At 36.2% G+C, this 14,084-nt stretch overlaps 1 protein-coding gene across 7 annotated transcripts in view; it reads left to right on the forward strand.

Moving 5' to 3' along the window:
* The window catches only part of TENM3 (teneurin transmembrane protein 3), a 314,810-nt gene that overhangs the window by 204,146 nt on the left and 96,580 nt on the right, over positions 1-14,084 (forward strand). The window lies entirely within an intron of this gene.

Raw genomic sequence — 14,084 nt, forward strand, 5'->3', positions numbered from 1 at the left:
TGTCCTGACTGCTTCACGGCAGCCTGTCATACTTTGAAGTCATTGAGCACTTCACTCTTTGTGTAACTTGGGGTTGATCATTTTGTTAGCCTTATATCAGCTATCAGTGGTCAGAACAAGAATATACACCAGTCAGCTATTCATTGTGATAAAGCAAGTATTTACATGTTGGTGATTACAGAAGGGTGTCTCTTCTGTTGGAAGAAAAGAAAACCAAAAACAAACAAAAAGTAACTTCATTTCATTTAAAAGGCCAAATAATTATTTTTGTCACTATTGCCTTCATCACTTGACCACTTTCTTTATCTATCAGTATTTTTTTCCTACTTAAGCAAATTCAGTTTGGACAGAAAAGAAAGCCAATATTTAGACTTAACAGATGAAATATCTTATGGGAAAACATGTATTTTACTTGGTACTTCATTCTATGGGAAACAGTAGAAAAACCTGGGTTCTGCTACAACACAGATAACCATAAGATCATGATGAAAGCTTCAAATGAAATGTGAATGGAAAAAATACCAGACTAGAAAGCCATGTTTGATAATTACAGATAATTAGTATTTTCTGCACTGTATAAAAATAGCTACATTGTGCTTGGTTTGCAATTATTATAATAAGCACTCGTGCTTTTTGTCTATCTAAAAATGTTACTGTTTTATCATCATCCCAAATATTAAAAATAAGCTGAACATTATGTGCCAGTATATTTCAAATAATGGACAGCTGTCTTCAGAGTCATCTCAAAAACTTCATGAGAATAAGAACAGAGCAGCTCAAGAGGTTTTTAGGTAGAAAGAGAAGGAAGTGTCCAGGAAAAATTGCAATCAAGTTTCCTTATTAGAGGAGACCGACGCATTAGAAGGATGCAAAGTGTAAAAAAGATAGTGTGTGACTATCTGAGGTGAGTTTTAAGTAATTGTTAAAAATCATTTAATTGTCTGTTTCTGTAGACTAGGGCTAACATCCTCTGTCCTCAGTGCTATTTCTGAGTTTGTTGTCAGTGGTTCCCCATTATTAGTCAGGATTTAGTATGACAGCTGCTGGCACTCACAGATCTTCCCAGATTGTGGGGGACCAGCTGCCCTTTCTGTTGGATTCAGTGGCAGAAGTCATAGTAGGGCAGAACCACTCTCCATAACTAATTGATTTGTAGCCTTGACAATCACAAAACTGAATTTTGTGACTAAAGCAATGACTAAATATACCTAAGAATCTATTTTACTTTATCAATAAAGTACAATATAATATTTCTTTTTGATTGCAATGCCAAGTTAACATTTTTCTGCTGTTTGTAAGGCTCAGTTACTGCCAGGAATAAGGAAAACAACTTAATTAATAATGCCATTTAAATGGAATTTTTATTGCAATACCCAGCATAGGTATTGTAATGAACAGGCATGAGGGAGAATATTGTTTAATTGTCATTAATTACGTCTCATTATGCCTTTATAGAAACTGTTTTTCTTTTTGACATAAATTTAATTTTGAGTATTGTAATGCTATTGACACCGAGAGTTTCATCAACAACTTTTGGCTTACTTCCTTCTCTTCCCATTTCTGTCTGCATCACTCAGTTTTGCTGGGACCTTAGCTATGTCTGGAGCATCACTGAGGTGTGTGGGTTGAAAATATGTTCCCTGTCTACAGATATGTGGCAGATTTTTACAGTTAGCTAGGTTTATGCTCTCAGCCAGTTTGTTTTTCCAACAAAATAAAGCCATGAGGTAAACAAATATATTTATATATCTGATTCTTAAAAATAAAAAAATGTATTTTCCTTTTGATCTGCTGTAATCATTTGAAGGAAGTGCTCTGAGATTTTACTGTTGACCAAATCTACCTATCACAATCTATTCAAATTACCATGCAAAAATTACAGCAGGGAAACTTCTCTTATGTAACCTTTCTGAGAAAGCTTGCCAGCTATCCAAGCACAGCTCTTTGGCATTGTCTGATTGCACCGCTTGGCAGAACCACATTGATGTTCTCATGCTCTTGCTCACTCTGTGCTCACTTTATCTGGATTTGTGAAGACAGCCAGTGTCTCCAGCACTGTAGAAAGTACATCACTTGTTTCAAAGTGTAGACTGACTACTAATTTTAACAATCCATGGGGCTTTTAGGAAAGGTTTCATGTGCATTTGGTGCATTTGGAGGCAGCAGCAATGTTCATTGGTCATCTTTTGTTCAAAATTAAAGCTTGGTGGGATTTGGAAGTGGCAGCCTGTCAAATTAAGAATCTTTGGATTAGGTACATAGTGATGTCTCTCTTCTGTCCAGAATGGATGTTTCCAGATCTGTCTCAGCTGTGAGTGTCAGGGGCAGCCAGGAGCTGGCTGCCTCTGATGGCAGGGCCTTGTGGAGTGCTCTGCCTTCCCAGCACATGTGCCTCTGCTCTGTGCCTGACAAAATCTGCATGCCTGTTGTTTTAGACATCAGTGCCACATGTTGCTCTCTCCTGCTTCAACTGGGCCTTCAGTGTGAGGTCAGTTACCCAGCGCAATAGTTTAGCAGCTAGAGAACCACCTCCTGAAATTACTAAAGGTGAATGGACCTTAGAATAGTCCCTGATGTCTGAAATACCAACCTCCAGCTTCTATTTCAGTACTTAAAAATCTTTAAAGATAAAATTACAAAAGCCAGATAATTGATAAATGTAGCCCTTGGCTTACTCATAACTAATAATTAATACTGGTTCAGGCAACTCTTTTCACTCAGTCCTGACATGTGCTTGGTAAAGGGCAGTATTCAGATACAAATGTGACTTTCCACACTGGCTTTTTGCTTTAGAATGAGGCTTAATATTACAGCTAGTACTTCCTTAACTTTGTGCATTACAGAGGTTTTCAGCTCTGTCTAACATGTCATCAAATTATTTTTCTTGGTATCCCAAAGCTATGAATTTTAAATATCTGTATGAGCTTCATTATAATGTTTACAGCATTGGTGATGAGCTCCTTTGGCTTCCTTAGAGTGGAAATATTTTGTAAATAATAATGGAATTTCTTATGTTCACCACATTCTTTCTTTCAAGACTGGGAGGCAGAGATAGAATGACTAGTCCAAAAATGAAGTTGTTGTTCTTTACCGCCTTATTGGGCTGAAAGTGTTTTTAACATCTTTTTTGAAATAGTACAAAATCTAAACATGGCAAACATCTGTCGTGAAGGATAAACATGAAATATACTTTCTTGTCTCTTGCAAGAATACTGTTGTAGATAATGCCTTTGGCTGATGTTTTTTAAGCAAAGATCTCATTGCTGTGTTCCACATTAAGTGCAAAGCATAATATTACTGTTTCAGGAGTGCAGGGAATTCTTGGTTGGTGTTGTGGATGTCACTTGCTATTATTTTCGTGGCACTGAGAATGAAACGTTCATTGAGAAAGATAATCCTCACACGAAAGAATGTAGGAACATGTAATTGACAATCAGGAGGTTAAAAGAGACTTGACAAGATTTCAAGGGATTAAAAAACTTAATCTGTCAAGGCACTCCTCTGCTCCAAAGGCTTGTATTCTAATTAAGATTTATCACAAGCTTTTTGGCAATAGTCCTGTCACCCTTGCACTTTTGCCCAGTGGAGAAAATTGAAACTCAGTAATTCCAGCAATATAAGAGGTGTAGTAATAATCTGCAAGAATACATGATGATGACATGTCATTGCCTGTAAGTCCCACACATCATATTGTAAAGCCATATGATGTTTTCTCAAAATCTGGATGCTGCTTTCAGGAAAACTGAAGTCTCTTGCAAGCAAGTTTTGTAGAGATGTGTGTCCCCCTGCACTTCTCCTATAGTCTTCTGACAGATTCCCAAATATTAGCAGTTTTTTAGACTAATATGATATTCAGTTAAAATGCACTGGCTTTTGATAAAGAGCAAGCTTAGAGTAGTTTAAGAGGTATTCTTTGTATTTTATCAGTCCAGGTAAACATGTAGTTCATTTTAGTAGTCGGCAAATGTGTGTAATACTTCAAATTAATGCTTATGTTTAAGAGATTTTGCAAAGCAGATATTTGCTTGGGTGATTACTTGACTTGTTGTGGGCATAGGATTAATCTTCTCTTCTTTGCTGGTAGTTTCAATTAATTTATAACTCATGCCTGTGAACAAAGAAGCTAGCTCTTAGACATGTGCTATCTGCTGTGATATTTGAATTACAGTACATGTGTTAAAGCTGGTCATTTTGTGTATATTGCATCTTTTCTGTAAACTGCAGTATTTTCTTGGTTTTTTTCTTTGAAAAGAACTGCTTGTTCTCTCTTTGAATGCTTTAAAAAAAGTCATGTCCGATGACATGTTAAACCTCTCCATACACAAGCACTGTAGAAGGAAAAGGTTGAGTCCATGTGTCCAACCTTGCTTCAAGCAATACCATTTGATATTACATTTATGGCTGAGATCACAAGAACACATGAGTTTTATATGAGTGTAATTAGCCCACTGCAGGGATTAATTATGGATGAAAGTTAGATGTCCTCTGAAGTAGACAGGAAATTGATGCTATTTCAGACAATTTCATTCACAAAAAAATACCCCAAGCCCACTCTCCCTTAGGAATTGTCACCTTTAGCAGCATTTGTAGTTTTATAATCCAGTAAAAAGAAATGTGCTACAACTTTTTAGATGACATGGACATTTGCATTTCAGAAGCTTATTTTTCCTCAATAATAAAACAAATAAAACAAAACCAGAGTGGTTTTGGCAATATTTGATAAAATAGGATAACACAAATGTGTGTCTTTTACTTGTTCTACAGAAGCAGTAAGGTGGGGGGTTAGGTATATAAATGAATATCAGTTATTTGGAAAATTTCTTAGTTCCAGAAACCTCCAAGTATAGAAGTAGGAATGTTTCTTGTAGGTTTTTTAATTTAAAAATACTTTTAAGTTACCCTTATTATGTACAGGAAAAATAGTGGTTTTTTTTTCAATAATACTTGTTGAAAACTAAAACAATATCCAGCTGCATAGAGTTAGCCTACTGCTAACCACTGATTTCCTGAGGTGTAACACAGTAACTGGGTACAATAAAATTATCTTTAAACTTATCTTTTTTGTGGAATGTCCAGGCTTATCTGTTGTTTTACCTTCTCTTTCATCTTTGAAAAGCCAAGTCTCACAGCCCTTTTTATTCAGGCAATTTTGCTGTTGAGTAAAAGTTACTTATGTTTTCAAATGATTTCCCAGGTTTTTAATTATTTCTCCAGCAACTTCTTTACTGCCTCCTGTTAGTATTCTCAAGTAGATGTAACGAAATTGAGGTATCCACATTTGAAAAGGAGAGAAAGAATCCTTCCTGTTATTTCACTTCAGCTGTAGGCAAAATTAGAGGATAATTTTAAAACACATCCTTTTTACTGATCTAGTGTCACACATTAAAAGAAGTAGTTGGTTTTCTCTATCAATTTTATAAATGACCATTACTTTAGAGCTAAGACTGGCTATTCTTAATATCACCTGTAAGATTTTACTGTGCAGTATTGTGGCTAATTTACCTTTAAAGGGGAAAAAAAATCAATGTGATGCTGTAATCCTAACTTGTTTTTTCCAAGGCTTAGATAATTGATACAAACTACAAAGTGGTTTACAAACTGACTTGCAAGCAATTCACTAGCTTCACAAACAACTAACAGTAAGTTTGTCTTTATGTCACAGTTTCCTTTCATCAATCATGTATGGTAAATTGTTTTTTTCTGTTGATAGTATTTTTCCTGTACCTACAATATAACTTTGCTTACAGGAATAGTTTAATAAAAAACACATTTCAGCTTAGTGGAGGAACATGGTGTGTTATTCCAATGCACATAAAATATATTAATGACAGTATAATAAAGGATTCCCTATTTAATAGCCAATCCCTAGAGTGGTGGTGATGTTTCAATAAGAGGATGACTGCAATCACTGAGCTGTTGTAAGCCCTGGGGTTTTGAACCAAAGGTTTGCATAAGATTATTTGTTTATGCAGATAGCTAATGGTTTACAAGTTTACACTGGAGGTGTTGGAGTAAGGTAGAGTTGGCCCCCTTGAAGGGGAACTCAGCATGTCCATTCTGTTTTTTAATATGGATAGAGGAGGAAATTCTGTGAGCTTGCAAGTTGATCTGCATGTAGTGGTTGGCTTATGCATCTACATAATTGCACTGTTCAGGTAGGTGAGTGATAATTACCATGGAGAGGTCTAAATCACCGTGAAGAAGTTTTGTAAAGAGGTTATAGGTTATTTTCTTTTGGCCTCAATCATGTACCTTTGATCTACAAGTGCACTGCTGTAATTGTGATATCATGAAGCCTGAAAAACAGCAAAGGATTAGAAAACCTATATATTGACTTGCACGTTCAATCAACTTGCATATGATCTCAGCAGGAAATTCAAAACAAAAGCTAATTTATGGAAAAATATGGAGTTCTAATCACAGTTTAGCTCCATGGGGTTCCAAATAACATACTACAATCTCTACATGCAGATGCTTTCATCTTACATTTCAGATTTGGTGACATTCCAAAAGTTCTTATCAAGCCTTATTATCATCTTTTATTAAAGCTTATTACATTTATCCTTATTGCATGTTTGCTGTAATATTCTGTCATTCTTAATATGGAATAAAAAAAGCTTTGATCTTTTTTAGCCAGTCATGAGATGGAAATATGCAACACAAGTGTTTCACCATATAGTATAAACTCCCAGCTCAGTGTGTCCTTTGAACATTGCATTAATTTGCCCCTGTTTCTTTTTCCTTTGGTTTATGAATCTATTCATCAGACTGCATTTCTTTGTGCCATCAACATGCAAATAGACTATGCAGGATCATATAGTGCCACTTAATTATATCCCTCAAGAGGTTTGTGGTAGTTTTGTTGGGTTTGGGTTTGGGGTGGTTGGTTTCTCTGTAATAAATAAGGCTTTTGAACTGTAGGAATGGTTGGATCACTTCGTCAATGCTCTTACCTAAGAAAGGTGTTTCCAATTAATTATAGATATTACATTGTCATTGCTCTTCTTGACACTGTGGGGGTGTGATCTAAAGGGCAAAGCAAGACCTCTGGTGGAATTGTGAAAAGAAATTAAAATAGGTAAAAAAACCATGAGCTTCAGCTTTTTTCTAAAAAACAAGTTTAAGGAAGAAAAATAGTTACAAAATGAGAAGCAATAATATAAAGAAATCCCTGAAGGAATACAGATAAGTTATTAGCCTGTAGTCTTAATCTGGCCTTGACATGTGTAAATCAGGGAAATTTTCTTCTCCCTCACCATATTTAAAATAATTGATCATGACTATTGGATAGAAACCCAAAATTTACAGGATGATTTTCCTGCCCTTGTATGAACAAAGAGTCCACAATCCAGTATGCACTTCCCATCATTTCTGTACTTGTAATGATTTTTTACCATCTTTTTAGACTGAACAGCATTACCTGGAAGAAAAAAAAATATTTTGAGGAGAAAGCCCAGATAATACTAAAGACTATTTAGGTATAGTGAAAACTACTACAAAATGGAGTAGGTTTGCTGTTTGTCAGAATAAATGGGCACATCTGAAACAGGACATAATAGATATATCTTATTTAAGTAAGAGGCTGCTGAAAGATTATCTTTGTTTCTGTTTTAAGAAATCTGGATTCTCCCTTAAGCTTTGAATGTGCCTTGTATAATGCAGTTGACAGAATCAGACCATTGTTACATAAAAGTCCCTGGCTTGACAACTGAAATGAGACATTTAGCCATACAAGTTTTCAGAGGAATAAATGTTCCATCTTGGGGTAAATATAGTAAAACTATTTACGCCAAGACTACCACACATCTTTCTTAACAGTTTAAATGCAACAATACTTTTAAAGTTCCAATGTAATCATCTTTGATTAGCAGTCAAAGAGAGTAAATTTCTCCCCAGTCGATAGCTGATATACCTTTGTTGCTGGTATTTTTTCTAGGCAATTTTTAAAATGTTTTTCAAATTCATTGTTAAAAGATTCCAGGAGAAAATGAGGAATAGACTAGACAGGTTGGATTTTTTTTTTGCAGATGAAACAGTAAAATCAATGGACCTATTCAACTGTTCAGGATAAAAGGGAAAACTAGTTTTTCAGTTACTGTATTGGTCTTGATAGGTATTACTGGGTTTTTCACATAGCACTCTACTAAAATGTTTTACATTCAGTGTATATGTTCAGCAACTTTCATGTGATGCTGCTGGTGACTAATCTTTTGAAGGTGCTCAAAAGCATGTACTTTAAAGTTATTTTAAATTTAGAAATTACAGGGATTTTATCGATTTGAGAAAAAGAGTAATAAATAAAGAACTTGTCTTTGTAAATTTTAATTCACTTTATTTAAGATTTTAATTAACTATTTTTAATTCACTATTTGATCTGCAGCAACATTCAAGGTATCCTATTATCTGAGAAAAAACCAAAAGAATGCAAATCACTGACAGTTCATTTGCACATCTTCTGGTCCACTTCAGGTCCTTCAGAATAAAATAGATTTAGATTCTAATTATGTCTGCAAGAAAAATATATGGAAGATGATTTTTAAAACCACTTCAATGTTCAAATATTTCATTTTAAAATGTATTGCCAACAGGGAGATGAACTAGAAGATAATCCTTCAACAAGATTGAGCAATAATTGCAATTTGCTTAGTTTAAATTATAATCTTCTTTGCATTGCTTTAAATATAAATTATGTTCACTTTTCCTTATGTTTAAGCGTGCGTAAAGATTTTTCAATTAATTCTCAGGAAGCAATTTTTAAAATCATGGTTTCAAAATATCAGCACCCAGAAATATGTAGCAGTGGCAGTCCTGGAACATGAGTTCAGTAACTTAGCAAGGAACTCATCTTCAAGCACAGCTTCGTGAATATTAAGACTTGATTACCATACCTTGTAAAACACATGGGAGAAGGGAAGGAGGGTCGCCAATATCATTCAGTTCCTCTTGCCAACTTCCCCTACGGTGTTGAGTTCTTTATGTTCATAGAACATATGCCATAGGCCTTATCTCCAGAGGTTTTGGGGAGATGCTTGCTCTTTAGAGACAGCCAGTGGTTTTTTTTTCTGCTGTCTAGTGTTAATTTTTCATCTGTTGCTATTCTAAGAAAAGCTGGAGGAGCAGTGTAAGTCCATTTCCCAATTTAGGCAACTCTGTTTCTTCTTGCTACTTAAAAGAATCCTCTTACCTGTGAATTCTTGTTCTTCTGAAATGCCCTGTGTGAAAATACCTTTACAATTCTTTCCTGCAAAAAACAAGTTGCCATATTTGGAAGGAAAGGTCTTGAATTGCTGGCACTTCTCACTGATACTTCAGAGTACTATTTCCATTACAGTACTACTTCCATTACTGCAGGACTGCTTCTGTGAATAAAGGCTCTGCTTGTACGTGTATAGTTTTGTTTGTCCATCCTTATGATCTGCATTTGTGATTCTTTCACCTGCACAGCTCATAGGGTGTTTGCTATGCCCTTTGTGTTTCATGTGAGCATATTTGTTACTTACAGTACTTAAGAAAAAGTTGCAGTTGATCCTGGTGAGTTATGATAGAGACAACCTTGAATTTTGATGAGAACAATACATAAGTTTCTTTGGCTTTTACTGTATATTGCTACCCTTTTCTACAAAGAAATAAAAATTCTGATAGTCATAGACATCAGAATTGTGTGTATTTGCACATCTGATCTAAACTTTGTGTTCTGTTTCAAGCTACACTGGATACTGGATAATGCTAATACCTGTCTATTTCCTTCATGAACTAGCTGTCTTATCCTCATAGCATTAAAGTGTAGGAGAAGAGGGAAAAAATGCAGACAAGTCCAGTTCTTGCTAAATGGTAGAACAGGTACATTAATTGGTGTTCTGTTACAATTCTTTTTTGTGCCTCTCATAATTTTGGCAGAAGAGAACTTTGAGATGCAGCAAGGCTGCAAATGCAGCAGGTATGCAGTTGAATGCAGGGTAGTTGTCAGCCCTCACAGTTCTAGTTCTGCTACTTAGTTACATAAATTATCCATCTTACACCACCTACTAATAAAGGACTGGTTTCTTTTTGGATGCAAGTCTTGGAGAGTATTTTGAAGTGATAATACAGTGTATTTCTGAAGAACGAGTTCCTTGTAAAGGCAATGCTTAAAGCACCGAATTACTAGCTTGAGAAAGGAGCATGCACAACAAATGGGAACTTCTTCTTGAAGATTATTGCAAAATGTTTTACACAGTGTAAACTAGTGATGGGGTTTTTTTCAAGTGTTTGCTGTGAAATGTTTTCTTAGTTGCTGTTTTAATTATTGAGTGGACATGGAAGGCTTTGTAGACTGATTACAAACCAAAATAACTAGGCTTCCGTGATCGCAAGATCAGCCAAGCTTGAAAAAGCAGTTTTAAGATGGTTCGGAAACTCTTCAGTGAACTGTGTGGTGACAGATGGCAAGATTACCCAATTGTCTACAACAAATGATAGCATTTTTATGTTAGCAGTAAGGCTGCTGTTGGTACAAATGCACTCCTTTAATCTGAGTTCTGAATATTTGAATATGCCAGTCCAGTGGCAGGGGAGGGGGAAAGAGGAGGATAAGAGCAAGACTGTTAATTTGGTTAGTGCTTTTATGTTTGGGATTTTTTCTGGTGAATTTAGTTGTATTGGCCAGCACCACACATGCACATAGACACTGCTACTATGTTCATGCCAAAGCAGCCCAGATCCAAGAGAGTTTTCTCGTCTCTGATGCCTCTTCTTTCCGCTCCATTAGAGGGAATGCACTCCTCACCATTTAGACTATCACCCCTCTCTAAAGGCTGGCCATGCAGATAATTTGTCCAGTAGCAGTACAAATGTCGCCTTAAACAACTCAGTCCAAAGGTAAATGCTAGCAGAGCTTCACCAAGTGAAGAACTCTTCATAGCTAGAGATTACTTTGCAGAACAGATGTAGGGACTGAGACAGCAGAACAGATAGATCCTAGAATTCCAGGTTAAAGATAGTAGGTTTTTTCATAAATTTAATTTAGGTTAAAATTAATAAATTTAATTAAAATTAAGTGGGGGGTTTTTTTGAGTTTACAAAAAGGTAACTAATCATAAGTTGAATAGTTAAAGATGGAAAATACCTTTAAAATCATCAAATCATCAACCTAGCACCACCACCATGTTCACCATTAAACCATGTGCTGAAGAGCCATAGCCACTGGTTTTTTGAGATGGTGATCCTTCCAGAGATGGTGTCTTCACTACATCCCTGGGCAGTCTGTTCCAATGTTTTACAATCCTTGCCATGAAAACATTTTCTCTTAATATCTAATCTTAACCTCCCCTGGCATAATTTGAGGCCATTTCCTCTTGCCCTGTTGCTTGTTAGATGGAAGAAGGATTGAGACTCACCTTACTACAACCTGCTTTCAGGTAGTTGTAGGGATTGTGAGGGTCTCCCTGAACCTCATTTCTCTGGGCTAAGTGACCCCAACTTCATCAGCTGCTCCTCATAAAACTTGTGCTCCAGACCCTTTACCAGCTTCATTGCCTTTCCCTGGATGTGCTTCAGTACCTCGGTGTCTTTCCTGTTGTGAAAAGAGCTGGACACAGCACCTGATGTGTGGCCAAATATGCAGGACAAATCCCAGCCCTGTTTCTGCTGGCCACACTATTTCTAATACAGGCCAGGATGCCATTGGCCACCTGGCCACTGCTGTCAACGAGCACTTCAGGGTCCTTTTCTGCTGGTCATTTTTATAGCTACTCCTCCCCCAGCCTGTAGCACTGCATGGGGTTGTTGTGACAAAAGTGCAGGACTCAGCACTTGGCCTTCTTGAACCTCCTACAACTGGCTTTGTCCCACTGATCCAGCCTACCCAGATCCCTCTGCAGACCCTTCTTACTATCCAACAAATCAGCAAACATGAATGATTGCATCATTCTCCCTTTGGAAATTCAGAACTAGTCCATACCATTTGACTTGAGGGTCCCAGACATCCCACTGAGGTATCAGTCCCAGGTGCTGCTAAACAGATTCATAATAGCATCAAAAATTTTTATCAGATGCCTCAGTTTTCTTATAAAATTCATAAATTTTTAAGGATATAAAGTTTGCTTTTACATTGATGGCCAGCTGTGAGAAGACAAATTTTGGTTGGCACAATAGTGCCCGAGTTTGTCTTCATCGATCAATTTAACCATGTTCCTAGAGTTCATAATCTCTAAAGAAATTCTGCCTTGTAATTTGATGCTTTAGCAATAAGCCTGTTTCTTTCATGTTTGTTATAAAAGGACAATTTTCTAAATTCCATAGCACTAACTCAGAGAGATTGGTGGTTGAATTACTTAGTGTATTAGTACACACACTAAGTTTTATCACTGGAATTGTCTAGCAGCAGTTTTTGTCTCCTTAAAAAATATTCCTGCATTCCTGATCTGTGAAACAGCTGCATTTATCTGTCTGTTCATTTTCATTAAACATTGTGTCTTGTACTTGTTTCTAGTTCATTGTCAAAGCTGAGAGAGGAATAGTATATTTGAGGGATACAGCTAACACTCTCAGTCTTTGACAGTAATCTGCAGTGAGACTCACATCAGTACAAAGACAAAGAAAAGGTAGCTGTCACTTACACTGTAGTAATTGTGGTTATATTGACGTAGTCAATATTGATCCCACAGTCCTTGCCTTTGAAGACTTCAAATTCCAGCTGTTTTGAATTACAAGGGAATGGCTAAAACGTCATGTTGGAGCTTCTCCTTCTGATCTCCCAGTGCATGGAGAGGCACAGGGCATGTACATAGCACCAGCGATGTTAATGATGTTCTAAACTCCCATGTTTCTAGAGTTACAAAATGAATATCGCTTTCTTTTCTCCAGAAGAACTAATAAAAGGGATAAGAAGACAGCAAAGTTAAGAGAGGTGATTTAGATCTCTGGACTTGAAAACAAGGAATGTACTGGGTTTAAATCATGAAATATTTAGCTATTTGCTGTCTTTCATTGCTGCCAGTGAAATGAACAAGTATAACAAATTGTGGAGTTTGACCCTAGGGATTTTATTGAAATATATTAAAACAGATACACTCATCAGGTGATTAATACATAAATAACAATTTCAGCTGAGGTAGGGTCAAAATAATGATGGCTAATTCTAGTGATGTGCCAGAGATAGTGGTGGTCAGATTTATGGTTTAACAAGAGTTGAGAGGGGATAAAAGAAATATGTTTTTAGGGTCAAGGAACATTCTACATTATCAGGCTTTGACAGGCAATTTAAAGTCTGGGAAAGAATTGTAACAGTAGAGTCAGAGACTTGGAACAAAGAGAATATGTCATCTGTAGTGAAGATTTCAGTCTTTGAAGTATTCAGTAACAGGTCTTTAGTTGCATTCTGGTTTTTTGTTTTGTTCAGATTAAGGGAGAGGCTTTAAGGCAAAGACCTGGCAGACAACCTCTTAATTTGGCAGGTTTTGTTGCCTGGCTAACTAAACTTCCATTTATGCCTGTTCATCTTAAATAAGGGTTGGCATGGTCAATACAGAGAGATTTATAGACTAGAGATGAAACCAAATGGGATGAAGAATTTTTTGTCATTTGCATAGAGGGAATGAAAAAATTAGTGACATTGACTATAGTAGTAATCTTACTTCAGAGAGAGAGAAGTAGCAGAAGCAATAAAGTGCAGTGAATTATTTTCCTTATATTTTGCACTAATAGTTAAAATACATGAGTATGGATTTTTTTTCCCAGTGTATTTTTATTGCCTAGTAGCACTGAAAGACTATTTTAACTGCTTTGCAGATAACTGTTGTCATGGAATGAGCAAAACTACATTAGCCCAAGCACAAAGTAGAATAATTACAATAAAATGCATTTTGGTGGCATTATAGAGAATTGGACCAGAAAAAAATAATCCACAGACAGCATGAAATTGTATGAGAGTATCTCAGTATAGCACTAAGATAGGGGGTTTTTTCCCATATTTTTGTTCTAAAAGTTTAGATGCTGGGTTCATTCCTTAATCCCTGATGATCAAGGTTCCTTAAGTTCCCTGTAACACCATGGAAGGTTAACTCTGTTTCATAATTAACTCAGCTAAACTCTTTAACATGGTATCA

This window comes from Ammospiza caudacuta, chromosome 4 (assembly GCF_027887145.1).
Source record: "Ammospiza caudacuta isolate bAmmCau1 chromosome 4, bAmmCau1.pri, whole genome shotgun sequence".
NCBI lineage: Eukaryota > Metazoa > Chordata > Aves > Passeriformes > Passerellidae > Ammospiza > Ammospiza caudacuta.